Below are 15254 nucleotides of genomic sequence, written 5' to 3' on the forward strand. Positions count from 1 at the left end.
ACTGGTGACACATAAATAGATCAGTGCTCAGGGAATAGGAAAGTAAATGTGAACGTATGTAAGCTTTTTAATTAGATGAATTCAGAATACAGGCAAAGTCTTAATTTCTTACTGCCTCCTGTAGAACCATCACAACACATGTACACTGTGTATGTGGGAAAACAAATCTGTCCAATCTGTCATTCACAAGCAGAAAGTGACAAACCTGGCAGATACAGTAGGCTATATTTTAAGTTGTTTTCAGATATACCGCATACATTTATGGTACTGCAGTCAAATGGCTTTTTGTTCAGGTGCTCTTCAGCAGAAACTAGCTGGTGACATAAAGGAGCATTTTGCAGATAAAGAGTCAAAACTTCGTGATAGACGTGGTGGACGTGATAGAAACTAAAACTGAGCCAAAGTCAGACGTGCAAATACACAACTTCACGTTAATTCTGATGCTGTTCTGATGTGAAAATTGGCAACTGCTTGATAACAGTGTCATGTTTACAGCTTTTGCTTCAGTGGTCAAAATGACAGTTACTGCTACAGCTCGCACCGTCCACATAGAACGCGTGTAAGCCTGTGATAATGGCCATGAAGACAACAGTACGGAAGCCCTAAGTGGACATGCATCCATACATTTTATTTACTCGGTTTTCTCGTGATAACGGGATTATTTTCTGGCGCTCTGGAAAACAAAACAACAGGCTGGTTACTGTGACATTACAGACCGGGACATGCCATGCAGCCATTGCTCACACTAATGAGGTAAGTTAAGCCTGTTTCTATGTTTGTTTTGTGCTTTTGCAACTCTGCGGATACGAGTTACGATCATCTGATGTTACAGTGGCGCAGCGCTGCTATCTCGACATCTTGGGAAAACAATTACTTGTTTTCACGGAACAACGGAGTAAATAAAATGTACGAATGCATGTCCGCCTCGGGCTTCCGTACAATATACATTTCATTTCAATTAAGAAAGAACTCCCACATTGATACAGGCAGTTTTTGCTCTCACCTGTTAAAATGTGTGCTATTATGAAAAGCAAGACGTCGCTCAGGTGTGCAGCGTGAACCAAGAGTTACATGTAAGACCTGTAGAAAGTTTGTGCCCCTGCACTCCCCTATTTAAGGTACGAGTCCCCTAAAATAAGCCCTTGTGTTTACTAGTGTGGAAGATGAAATGTGCTCAGGAAGCTTTTTGCAAGAAGATATGCTTGCGTTCTGTTAAGTGATGAAGCCTTAAGCGATGCTCACATCACTGTCTTCGAAGGAAAGTGATACCATGTGTCCTTGGAGAAGACGCACGACCGTTACATCGTGTAGGTTATTCTGTATGGTTGTTAAAATGTCGTTGTCACCCGTCTAAAGCTCTTCTCCCTCCATACTTTTGCCTCCCCTGAATAGCAGCTCTGTGCACTCCAGCCAGCTTGTGCTTATGCAACCAGCTGTTTGCCCGCTCTGCTCATCCTGTCCAGGGGAAGCAACTGTCTAAACAGCACCTGTATCATTGGATCATAGTGTCTGTTATCAGAGCCTGATAACACAGTGAAGGTGAGAAGCCCAAATAGATTTGATTGATTCCACCAGAGGGTGGGCTGCTGCTGCTTGTGCTGTGTTCAGGGTTGTTAAAAGGAGTAACTGCAGTATCCTCCAACATGTCACATTTTACTGTCTGGATAAAGAAATAGGGTGCGAGAAGTACAGTCGTGTGGGATGGAACGATAATTTTCTTTTAAGGCGAGTACAGACAACACAACGATGAAGAATCATTCAACAAAAATGTGAAATAGAGTGTACTGCAGTCCGTCATGTTTTTTAAAGGTCCTGGCAAGTTGGATTGAACACATACGAGACACAATGTTTAATGTTCACATGACTCAAACTGAAATCTCTCTCATATGATCCCAACATCAAAAGAAGACGTTTGCTTTTATTGTGTTAAGTGTGTTTTTGTCCAATACATCACTCATCCAGTAAGCAGTCACAAAGGACAAGGGCCTTTCGGCCTTTATCACTTTACAATTTACAAAAGCCAGTAAATAGAGTTAGTGCCTGCATAGTTGTATTTATTTATTTTTCTTTTGAGGCGCTCAAAGGAAAGCCAAACAAGTCAAAATAAGTAACATATTAGAAGGGATGCACAATGTTGGATTTTTTGCTGATATTCGATATGACGATATTTTCCAACCCTTTTTGCCGATTGCCGATATCGATACCGATATATTAGGCACATGTTTTTTTCCACCTAATTGCAGAGAACATCAAGTGCCTGTAGTGGAATTAATATCATGCCTGCTCTTATTGTAGTGGCCCACTAACAGATGCAGAAATAACATAATACAGTGCTTTTTAAAATGTACACATTCACTGGGCAATATAAGAAAACTACTTAAACTTAGGTAACGACAAAATGCCATATTTAGCCACAAGCAGGGCAAATTTAACCTTTTGCACAGAACAAATACATAAAATGAAATCAACCTTGCTGTCCGTTTCGGAAATTTGGAAAAACTGCCATTCAGCTGACATCTTGCACCCTTCTTCACACTTGACAGAAGAGGGGCAGTGCATTAACTCAGCGCGTGGTGCATTAACTCAGCATTAACTTGCATCAAGTCGTAGCTTTTTTAGGGAATCATCGAGCATTAAGGCATAATTAGCATACAAAGCACTGTTTTATCAGTGGAAAATATCAGCAGAAAAATTACATCTACCAATGCCGATATGTCATAATCCGCAGACACCGATAACCTGCCGATAATATTGTGCATCCCTACATATTAGCACCTCATTAAGTTGGCAACATATTTGAAAGAAATGTCTGTCAGCCAAACTTTTAGCTCTTCTTTGGTCTCCACCAACTCTGAAATAAATGTTATGGCCCTCTATCTGCGTAATCCTACTTTATGTTCAGGAGTTGTTAACTGTGTCTGCTGCTGTTTTGTGCGAGACAGGTAGCGAAGAGAGAGTGCTACAAGCGTGTGGCCTTTTGTACCTCATTTCAATTTTTAAAACATACTTCCAATATACAAGCTCTGTCCAAGCTAACATTTATATTTGTAGTCCACCTTTTCAAGCTCAGGAAAATTACAACTAATCATTCTCAAACAACAGCCTCAAATAAAGAAGTGTGAGGCTCAGACTTTTCCGTGGTCCACTCGCCCACACGCCTAGATGTCCCCTTCCTCTGCCTAAATGCCACACAATTATGAGTGGCTTCAGGTCTGTTAGGCCAAGATGGTGTGGGGTTGTCGAGGAGTGAGATTGCATGCGTGAGTGCATAAAGCGCGTGTGTGTTTGTGCATGTGTACATTGTGTGAACAGAGGAGTCATCTTATTTACCCACCTTGGTGTTAGGGGTGGCCATCGCCCGCCCAGCTAAATGCCATGCAAATGCTGCCGCTGCCGTCAAGCTGCCAATCACGCCGGTGTTGGCATTCACGGCATGCCGCCGGAGCATTTACAGCGTCTGTGATCTTTACTAAATGAGAAATAACCCTAGCCTGTCCAAGGCGGCCGCGACGTTTAAACAACGCTATCCCCAAATTCCCACTGGAAAATGCTGTGAAGTGAAGACATCGCATTGTGTCAGAGGAATGATAAAGAAAACAAAGGGGGTGGAGGGGAGGTGGTTGGATGTGTGGGTGGTAAGGGAGGTGTCTTACTCCCATAGTACAGCCTCATTATGATGATGTGATTTGCTGGAATGGCAGCAGTGGCTCTCGTCACTAATACCAGCTCCCCTGAGCCACGAAACAGCGCTTTATTAAACTTTATGAAAGGCTTAGCTGTCCAATTTATGAGCCTGCCTGCTGAGGACATGAGCGTGCAGAGACAGGGGAAACACTGCAGCACTACATCAGATGAGATTACACAGAACAAAAAGTTTTACCCCTGACAGCACTTTTTCTCTCGCTTTATTCAGAAATGCAAACACAGGACATTATGTTCAATTGTTCTTACAAGACGTGAAGTAATTGGATCAGGTCTCTCACGAAAATGGGGTCCAATCACCAAACATCTGTAGAGACACTCACAATTCAATTTTAACAGGTAATTTAAAGTTTGAACACATAGAAACCCATATATTTATTAAATGTAGCGATGACTTTCATTTGGTTGCCGTTCTTCAAAGAAAACATCAGATCACACTTCAGAGAGTGATGAAGGGAGTTGGCCAACTGTTTATGTTAGCTATCCATCTATCATCTACAGTATACCGCTTATCCTGTTCACGGTCGCAGGGGGACTGGAGCCTATCCCAGCCGTCATTGGGCGAGAGGCGGGGTTACACCCTGGACTGATCGCTAGTCAATCACAGGGCAGACACACTGAGACAGACAACCTTTCATGATCAAACTCACACCAACGGGCAATTTTAGTCATCAAAGAACCTAACAGGCATATCTTTGGACTGTGGGAGGAAGTACCCAGAGGTGACCCACGCATGCACGGTGACAACATGCAAATTCCACACAGAAAATCCATCCATCCATTATCTTCCGCTTATCCGGGCCGGGTCGCGGTGGCAGCCTGCTCAGTAAGGTGACCCAAGCGTCCCTCTCCCCAGCAACATTTTCCAGTTCCTCCTGGGGGATTCCGAGGCGTTCCCAGGCCAGACGGGATATATAATCCCTCCAGCGAGCTCTGGGTCTGCCCCAGGGTCTCCTACCAGTTGGACGTGCCCGGAAAACCTCCAAAGGGAGGCACCCAGGAGGCATCCTATCCAGATGCCCGAACCACCTCAACTGGCTCCTTTCGACTGCTCTACTCCGAGCTCCCCCCGGAACTCCGAGCTCCTATCCCTATATCTAAGGCCGAGCCCAGACACCCTCCGAAGGAAAGTCATTTCGTCCGCTTGTATCCGCGATCTCATTCTTTCGGTCACTACCCAAAGCTCGTGACCATAGGTGAGGGTTGGAATGTAGCTCGACTGGTAAATCGAAAGCTTTGCCTTCAGGCTCAGCTCCCTCTTCACCACCACGGTCCGGTACAACGCCTGCATTACTGCTGATGCTGCACCAATCCGCTTCTCAATCTCACGATCCATTTTACCCTCACTCGTGAACAAGAACCCGAGATACTTGAACCCCTTCGCTTGCGGCAAAGACTCACTCCCCACCGGAGGGGGCAATCCACCTGTTTCCGGCAGAGAACCATAGCCTCAGACTTGGAGGTGCTGGCTCTCATCCCAACCGTGTCACACGCTGCAAACCGCCCCAATGCCTGCTGGAGGTCCCAGCTTGATGAAGCCAACAGGACAACATCATCTGAAAAAGCAGAGATGAAATCCTGAGGTCCCCAAACTGGAAACCCTCCTCCCCCTGACTGCGCCTTGAGATCCTGTCCATGAAAATCACAAACAGCATCGGTGACAAGGGACAGCCCGGGCGGACACGAACACGCACCGGGAACGTGTTTGACTTTGTGCCGAGGATGCGGACATGGCTCGTATCGACGGCCCCGGTACCCCATACTCCCGCAGTACCCTCCACAGGACCACCCGGGGGATACGATCATAAGCCTTCTCCAAGTCCACAAAGAACATGTAGACTGAATGAGCAAACTCCCATGCCCCCCTAAGCAGCCCTCTCAGGGTAAAGAACTGGTCCACAGTTCCACGGCCAGGTCGGAATCCACATTGTTCCTCCTGTATCCGAGGTTCGACAATTGGTTGGAGCCTCCTTTCAAGCACCTCCTTTACACCTTTCCTTACAGAAAACAATATATAACAATTGTTATTCTCAGGTGATGATACACATTTCAAACATATTTATAAAAATTGTATTCACTTTCTTCCAATTCATCTCTACAAATCTTACACACTGGTGCTTTAAGAAACTCCTTCAAGAAAATGTGATGGTGATGATTGCTTAATCTTGACATCTCAGATTACAGAATCATCCAATATCAATGTTATGTTTAGTAGATTGCTAGTTTACCGTACTGATGATATATTTGACTACATGTTCAGATACTCTGCATCAGGGCTGCTCAGATTACCCATGACAGTCATTATACACAGGAATAATGTCCACAGAGCTGTGTGCACCTCGCTCAAACCACTCATGGTGGCAAAAAAATGCCTCATTAACTCTTGTGTCTTTGCTGACATTTTGTTATCACACACTGACAGACACACTCAGATAAACACTTGCATGAAAACCTCACTAAAGTGTTTATTTTGGCAGAAAGACAAACACACACACTCACACAGTCACACGGGTCCCCAGGCAGCAATTAGTCCTGCCCCATAAGAGTTCCCTCCCTCATCTCACTTAGCTGTAGGTGCAAATTAAATTTGTCTTAATGCACTGACAGTGGTCTCTCATCATACATGAACATGTCGGGGTCGCAGTGAGTCAAAGACAGGTACGCTCACTCACAGCAGGATTTTTTAATTTCCTGCGGTGAAAAGTAGAAAATAGGAAGACGGCTGCAGATTTTTAACTCTGCCTCTTAGTGTGTTAAGAGCTGACAAACAACAGCGACAGCCTGCTCATAGTTACCAATCCTACATTCACTGCCAATTATTAAGAGATACAAGCTATTGTAAGCAAAAGGTCTGCACAGTTTATTCGCCATATTCACACACAGGAGCCAATTTCCTCAAACATTGCGCTAAGTGTACAATTTCAAATACACAAACCCTTAGAAATTCATTGCTTCTCAATTGATCAGCAAAACAGAAAGACAATGGTGAAAACGTGGAGGTACAGCAGGCTAATGTTAGCATTTAACCAGTTAGTAGCTAACATTAGTTTTAGCTAGCTGACCGTTAGCAAGGAATTTATGGCTTTGGTATAATGTAACACTGTCAAACGGTAATGTTAGCTCCACGGTGGTTAAATACTAGTGTTAGCTGTTAGCTAATGAGGCTAACAGGTTATCATATGTGTTGTTTTATCTTGAAATATCGACGGATTTCCCTCCAGATTTCACTTTTAACTGTCTTTTTAGTTAAACGATAACGTCAGGTAACTTGTGTGTATCAACTTGCAACATTGAACGCAGCACTAGGACACTATTTGAGCTTCTTACCCCGAGTGTGTAAGGTCGTAGCAAAATGGCCGTCGGGTAACTTTGGTGAATAGGCTTTTCCTGTGTTATCACTTCAGTTACACAAGATGAATTTTACCTTCTTTCTTGTGAATTTGTTTTAAGGTGTTACTGAACCTTTGTGAAATGAGGGAGTCTATCACATAGACAATTACATTTCAGGCACTGATGTTGTTGTGGAAGGTTACCGGCAATTCCATTTCAACATCTCATTTATTTTTCTCAGTTTAGCAACTAAGTGTCAGACTTGTCTTACACGGTTTGACTGTAATTTTAAGGGGATGACAAAATATGTGAAACTCAGTAAAGTTTAGTTTCTAAACAATGAGATGCACCAAAAAAGTTACATCCTGTTTTGTGAAAAAAAAACATGTATATATACATAACCCAGCATCTGATCAGCAAGATTAAGCAAGAATTAGCATGTTTTCCTTTCAGGTGCCCCTTCTGTTTGGGGCTCCAGTTTACTCTAATGCTTACAACTGAAAACCCAGTTGGAGATTCACTCCTAAGCTTCCATCATCAACTTCCTCTTCAATTTCTTCACACCTGCCAGGATGTCTTTACTGGGAACATGGAGGTAAGACCAGTAATGGCCAGGAGTTCGAGGCCTTTAAGAGAGAGGACAGTGGATAGTGTCGGAAACAGGGGACGAGAGAGTGGGGATGACATGCGACAAAGGGCAGAGGGTGGGAGTCATCGAGGTCTGTGGCCTCTGTATAGGGGAAGCGTGATTAAAGCACTGAGCTAAACCAGCGCCCCAATCAAAAGTAATTTTAATGTAAAAACAGTTGAACAATGTTGCTCTAACTTAATGTGTTAAGAAAACCCAAGACATGAAATGGACTGGATTTTTCTTGGATTTCACAGTAATCTGGTTTAAAAACATTGACAGTGACTCAGCAAAACCATAATAAAACAGATGTTCAGTGATTCTATGCCACGACTTAACCACATGGATAAGTTAAGCACACTTGTACCACAGTGGTGCTAAATGATCGAGTGTCAGCGGTGGCAAAACTTAACACTCAAATCAATGGCACTCGGCTGCTAATGAATGACAAGGCTAATTGCGGGAACGGCTTGTTGCTCTTTGGTTTAGATAAATACTCCGACAAGTGAAGTGCTTTAATTATCCCCCGTGTGTTTGTGCCTGCATGCCGTCGCCGCCGCTTCACTCGAGAAGCCTGCCGAATGAGACAAGCTAATTAAGAGTGATTTCCCCGCTCCCCACTCATTAATAACACAACAGCAATTAAGAGGAGCTAGCGGAACATGGCGCATTTGGTGCTAACAAGATTAGCCTCATGGAGCAATGAGTTTACGAGAGACAGACACACACGGAGACAGAAAAATAAAGCTGTGGAAGATTCAATTAAGAGAGGAAGATATTCGGAGGTGTTGGCAGGAAGGAGAGAGATAGTGTGGATTTAGAGAAAAGATAAATGAGACTAAAGGAGGTAGAGAAAAGAGGAAGGAGCAAGGAAAGGAAAGGGGAGTTAAAGGAGGAAGGTACAGAGAGTACAAAAGATAGAAATTATGATTCAAATAAAACGCTTGTATAATTTCTCCTGCATGAATCACCGGAGTGGCCTTTAAATGGACTGCTGCTTAAAGGACATTTAGTTTCATGAGCTCACTGCATAATAACAGAGGCAGGGAAGAGACTGTGCACCTCTGAGCGAGACAGCATTTAATTACCAACAATGCCCGAGCCTGTGTGAGAGAGATTATAAATAGAGGTAATAAATACATTCAGGATGTTGAAACGTGCAGTATGTAGGTTATGTTTACATTCAGGCACCTGTTTATCACATGTAGGGACAACAAACATGTAAGTTCATGTAATTAGATCAACGCCACAATGAGTCACATGTGCTGTGGTTTTACTATAAAAAGCAGGCTGGCTGCTGCGTTCGAGGGTTTCCTTTACAGCAGTAGCAAACAAAGGGAGGACTCACTGGTGAACATAGTGGAGCGTTTACTAGAGCCAGATTTTTCCCTCAAGAGTTGGTGGAGACCAAAACAGAGCAAGATGAGTGAACAAATATCGGAACAACATGAGCCCAGTCACCAACAAGTGTGAACACATAACCCACCTTTAGCGTGCAGCATGCAGTGGTTAGCGCTGTCGCCTCACAGCTAGAAGGTTCATGGTTCGAATGCCAGTTCGGACGAAGTGGGCCTTTCTGTGTGGAGTTAGCATGTTCTCCTCGTGCAGGGGTACTGTGGGTACTCAGACTTCCTCCCACGGTCCGCAGACATGCTCATTAGGGTCTTTGGTGACTCTAAATTGCCTATAGGTGTGAGTGCGAGCGTGAAAGGTTGTCTGTGTCAGTCCTTTGATTGACTGGAAATCAGTCCAGGGTGTACTTCGCCTCTCGCCCAATGCCAGCTGGGATAGGCTCCAGCCCCCCTGCGACCCTGAGCAGGATAACCGATCCTAGAGCAGCCATGTTTTCTACAACTTTGGAGTAACAGTGCAGTGCGGCTGCTCCCCCATGTGGGATAGCACACGTTGGGGAGGGGCTACACGGCCAATCGTGGTTAAGGTCTAACCTTTGGCTGGCAAAACGGTTTGTTTGTTTCAAAAAAATTTACCAATGTGAAAAAAAACACATTAAAGTAAGAGGAATGTTAAACAACCACCCTTGCCAAAGAAACCAACCTGCCTCAAGCAGAAATCTTGTTCGCTGACCAAGTTATGTTTTAAAGTTTTATTCACTTTGAGTCACATTGATTCATGTTATTATGTTCCATGCTAAGGAAATAGCCGTGAGTGACGTAAGCTAACATAAATAGCTTGCCTCCTCCCTCCCTCACTCTCCAAATCATCTGGGCTGCATTCAGGCTGCCTCGACAAGACGTAATGTAATGCATTACATTTTCATTGGGGTTTACTGTATGTACAAGTCACTCATGGCTGGCTGTAAATCTCTTACACTCCCAATAGGAGAGAAAAGCCTGTCGAACACCTCTTAAGGGAAAACATGTCGTTCAACTCAAAAAGAAGAGCAAAAGGCTGCACGCTGTTTTCAGATTGAACCAGCTGTTTCCTGTGTTTCCCAGAATCATATGACCAAATGAAATGCATAAGGATTGCTCTGAGTTTAAACATCGTCTGGTCACATTCTGATGTGGAAATGTTACATATTTGACTTTTAAAACAATGGATGCAGGTTTGAGGACTGATATACTTAGGAGTAATTTCAAAATAAAACGTAAATACACACATTTTGGATCTCTACTTTTGGGGGTTAAAGAGTGCCAAATATTCAGAAATGCACACTGAGCACTTCGAGGGAAAAGGAGCAAACTAGTTCAAGGATAAATGTGGAATACAGACAGACAGTATACATTATCTATAGAAAACAGACTGAGGCAATGCGTGTGTGTATTTGTGTATGAGTGTCTGAAATAGACTGTATAAAGGATGTCAGTCACAGTAACTTTTCATGCTGCAAGCATGGAGCTCTTGACAAGAGACTCAATCAGCAGCACTAAAGCCTTCCTCTGCCTCCTCTGCCTCTGCCACCCTACTTTTGTGTCGACTAATCTCCTCTGTAGGATGTAGAGGAGCCGTTTGATATTGTCTTCCCCGGTGTTTTTCATTATCACCGTCTTACTGCAGCCTGCCGGTGGCATTACGGCGACATTAGTGGGCTTGACGGGACGAGAATCACCACACAATCCTGTCACAACCTCCCATCTCGGCTGTAACCCTACTCACATTTCAAAGCCCCTCCGCCTCTTCTTATCTTTCGCTTCCTTTTTTTTTTCTCTTTGAGGTTGAGATGCAGCTGGGTCACGGACAATATTTTTGGGGGGGAAATTGCAGAGAGGTTCGGGCTGTTTCTCGGACTCCAAATTGCATTCAAGCAGATTGGAGAAAATAAAGAATTCAAAAGGAAAAATGTAATAAAAATAAACTGCATAAAACTGTCTACTATTTTATTCCATTATACCTGCTTCAGATATACATTCCTCTTCCTGGCGTGTCTGAACTTATTCTATCAAAAGTACCTTCCCGATGCTTTCCTTTCCTTCTTTCTCTCTTTGTTGTTTCTGCCATATCTCACACTGCACAGTCCACTTCACAAACACAAACAGCATGCTCTGTTCAACACAGTCAGGCATTTCCAAACACGCACTAAATGTTGACAGGCTCGTTCCAATTAATGCATAATTGCTATCAATTACTGCGCCCTCCAGTGGCTGATTTTGCACACGGCAGCATCAACAACACTTCTAATGAGGGATCCTGAATCTGTGCTCGTCACACTTCTGGGATATAAACCTGTCCAGTTAGGAAGCAACACTGATTGTGAATCAATTTCACCTGCTGTTGTGCAAATGGAACATACAACAGGTGGATATGAGAGGCAATTAGCAAGACAACACCTTTAAAGGAATGGTTCTGCAGGTGGTGGCCACAGACCATTTCCCTGTCCTCGTCCTTTCTGGCTGATTTTTGGTCACTTTTGCATTTTGCCAGTGCCCTCACCACTAGAGGTAGCATGAGGCGGTGTCTGCAACCCACAGAAGTTGCTCAGGTAGTGCAGCTCATCCATGATGGCACATCAATGCGCGCTGTGGCAAGAAGGTTTGCTGTGTCTCCCAGCACATGGAGGAGATACCAGGAGACGTGGAGGGGGCCGTAGGAGGACAACAACCCAGCAGCAGGACCGCTATCTGCTCCTTTGTGCAAGGAGGAACAGGAGGAGCACTGCCAGAGCCCTATGACCTCCAACAGGCCACTAATGAGCATGTTTCTGCTTAAACTGTCAGAAACAGACTCCATGAGGGTGGTATGAGGGCCCAACGTCCACAAGTGGGGCCTGTGCTCACGGCCCAACACCGTGCAGCCCGATTGGCATTTGCCAGAGAACACCAGGATTGGCAGATTCGCCATTGGCGCCCTGTGCTCTTCACGGATGAGAGCAGGTTCACACTGAGCACACGTCACAGACGTGACAGAGTCTGGAGACACCACGGAGAACGTTCTGCTGGCTGCAACATCCTCCAGCATGACCGGTTTAGCGGTGGGTCAGTGATGGTCTGGGGAGGCATATCCTTGGAGGGCTGCACAGACCTCCATGTCCTAGCCAGAGGTACCCTGACTGCCATTAGGTACCAGGATGAGATCCTCAGACCCATTGTCAGACCATATGCTGGTGCAGTGGGCCCTGGGTTCCCTCTGATGCATGACAATGCTTGGCCTCCTGTGGCTGGAGTGTGTTAGCAGTTTCTGCATGACGAGGGCATTAATGCTATGGACTGGCCTGTCCGTTCCTCAGACCCGAATCCAATCGAGCACCTCTGGGACATCATGTCTCGTTCCATCCACCGACGCCACGTCCCACCACAGCCTGTCCAGGAGTTGACTGATGCCCTGATCAGGGTCTGGGAGGAGATCCCTCAGGAGAAGATCCGTTGTCTCATCAGGAGCATGCCCAGACGTTGTAGGGAGTGCATACAGGCACGTGGAGGCCACACACACTACTTTTATTTTGAGTATGATTCTTCTTTTTTTGAGCAGTGTATTTTGTTCTGCCAAACTCTTGTTGCAAAAATATCTCTGATTTGTCGCTCATTTTAATTTTGGCTGTGCAATAAGAGCCTTATTCAGTTTTTACTTCTTAAACACACCAAATGTTATAGAAACAGAGCAGTTGAAATGAAAAACCTTACATTAATCCTTCTGCACCTCAGTTGCCTTCAGGTAAAAGTGGATTTTATTGTATTTAATTTGAACCGCTCTACTCTACAGAATGCTGAATCACGTACAGTTTTCTCTTGTGTTGTTTTTCTAAAGCTGTTTTCCCACTGGTCAATAAACCCACTAACATCCGCTGACACCCGGCTTTTTTGCTCAATGGGAAAGGCTACAATCAGCATTCAGACACGGGTCAAATGACTCTGCAGTAGACCCGGGTGATTACCGCCTCGGCTCCGATCGGCATTGATGGGAACACATAACCCGTGTCGACACGTTAATCTCCGCCCCCTTTCCCACATGATGCTATGCTCCGTCTGTAACTTCTGCGAGTCCTTGTCATCTCAGCTACAAATTCCGCCCGTCTCCGTCCGAGCAGCACTCGAACATCATTCAAAATTTGTCTGCGCTGAGTTTGATAAACAGACTGAATGAGTAATAGATACAATAAAGATCTAACCACTGTAACATCTTTCGGGCGCGTTTGTGACGTCAGACGGTGACGCAGCAGAAAAGAGACCGACAGGAGGATACTCTACTGGCAATGGGAAAAGAGACGATTGGCATCTATAAGTCGGTCTTCCTGGGTCTAAAAAATCCACGTCAACACGCTATTTAGATGTGAAGGGGTACAATTCTCACTTGGGCAAATCCAGCTGTCTACTCTGCAGGGAAACGCCAACAACGATCCTGACTTTTATGCATGACAGGTGCAGAACAAGCTAACAAGCCATGGAGAGAGACAGACACCAATGGCTGCTAATTAGTGCTTAGATATGAATCAAATAATAACAAAATAACTGGACCACAGAACAAATGGCACAGCATGCATATGTCCAATATTTGCATGTAAAATCTCCAAAAGGCACAAACAGCAACACAAGTTCGAGAGTTTGAGTTCAGTGGCACCACCTGCGTCACACACCTGTAACTCGAGTGGCCACGCACCTAATTATGTATAACTTTAAGACACATAATTTAAACATGTGAGCCATCTTGGTTTATTTTGCAGAAGTCCAAGGTGACCACATTTGGAGGACAGGTTGGGTAAGCATTGCTACATCTCTGGTCAACAGGTCCCTGTGGCAGTGACTTGTCAATCACAGGTAGCCACCCCCTAAAGCATGCCCTCTCCCTGCTTTATCTTTAACTTTACTCCAAATGGGACTTATATTTCAAAAATGTAAATCCTGCTGTATTGATGAAGCGATTTAAAACATAAACTAATAAGGAGAAAGCACAGGTAAGGTTACCTGCTGGGCATTGCTGTTTGACGGAACCATCAGGGTGTCTGCAGGGTCAACAGCTGTAGGCCGCCTTTCATTGATGTTTTGCTCCATCAACCCCAGAACATCTCTTGGTGGTGCAGCTGCAGTACCACCCCCTGCTGCTGTCCCTAGGACCCTTGCCTTCCCCACGCCTGGTCCTTCCTCCCTAGCCCAAGCCAGAAGCGCCCCTGCTCTGCCCGATCTTTGAGGGCCTTCTAGAGTTTAGAACCAGACACTCCCACACTCGTCAAGAAGAGCTGCGTTGATGTTCCCGCAAAGCCTCTGCTGCCAACTTCCACAGGGTAGTTGACAGCTGACCACCCTGCTTCTCTGCATTCAGCTGTCAGCTGTCAGCTCCATGTATTTGTCCTCCATCCCTCCCTCCCATGGGACAGTAAGCTCTGCCTTGATCACTGTCTGGGTTGTGGTGGACCAGAGGACAATGTCTGGATGAAGTGAGGTTGTAGTGACTTCATTTGGGATCTTCACCTGCTAATAATATAGTAGGTTCGTGTTCACATCTGTTGCCATACAATCGCACTTCTTTTAGTAACCAGTGCAGTCGCCCCCTGCAGGCCATTACAGAGACTGCAGGGTAAAGGCTATTCCGTGTTAGCTTCACCTTTGAAACCAAGAGGCTACCTCCTCTTATATAAAGTCTGTGGTTGTTTGCTGATGTCTCTGAGGTTGCAAAGCATTGATAGGTAGACTAAAATGAGCGTGTTGCCAAAGTTCAAGGCCACTGATGAAGATGAACAAGCTGTCAAGACTGCAGATATAAATGTAAAGAAACCACGAGGCCCTATCTTATCGTACAGACACAAAACTCATCTGGCTTCCTCGCTCCGGCAGAACATTTTTACCTTTCAGCACACAAACCTCCGCAGCAGGTCCAACATGTCCTGCCCGGGGGATCCACAGTCAACAGCAGCATTCACACTCTCTCCCCGGCTCGTGGTATTGATATTTGCTAACAGCCAAAATTACTTTTTGGAAAGAATCATCTGGGATGTTATATAAAATAATAACTCCTGGATCAACTTTACCTTGTGTTTCATTACATCTCAAAATGAAAGTAAGAAAAATAGCTGGGTACTTTTTTTTTCCTGCTTGGGTCACCGGCTCGTTGGAAAGAGAGTCACACTTCATGATCGTCTGGGTTTTAAGAGGTTTATTAAATCTACGAGGAGAAATAACTTAATGAGAAATATCACTGAGAGGAT

The sequence above is a fragment of the Semicossyphus pulcher genome, unplaced genomic scaffold, assembly GCF_022749685.1.
Source record: "Semicossyphus pulcher isolate SPU_LCO1_2020_fin unplaced genomic scaffold, fSemPul1.0.p SCAF_6, whole genome shotgun sequence".
Classification (NCBI taxonomy): Eukaryota; Metazoa; Chordata; class Actinopteri; order Labriformes; family Labridae; genus Semicossyphus; species Semicossyphus pulcher.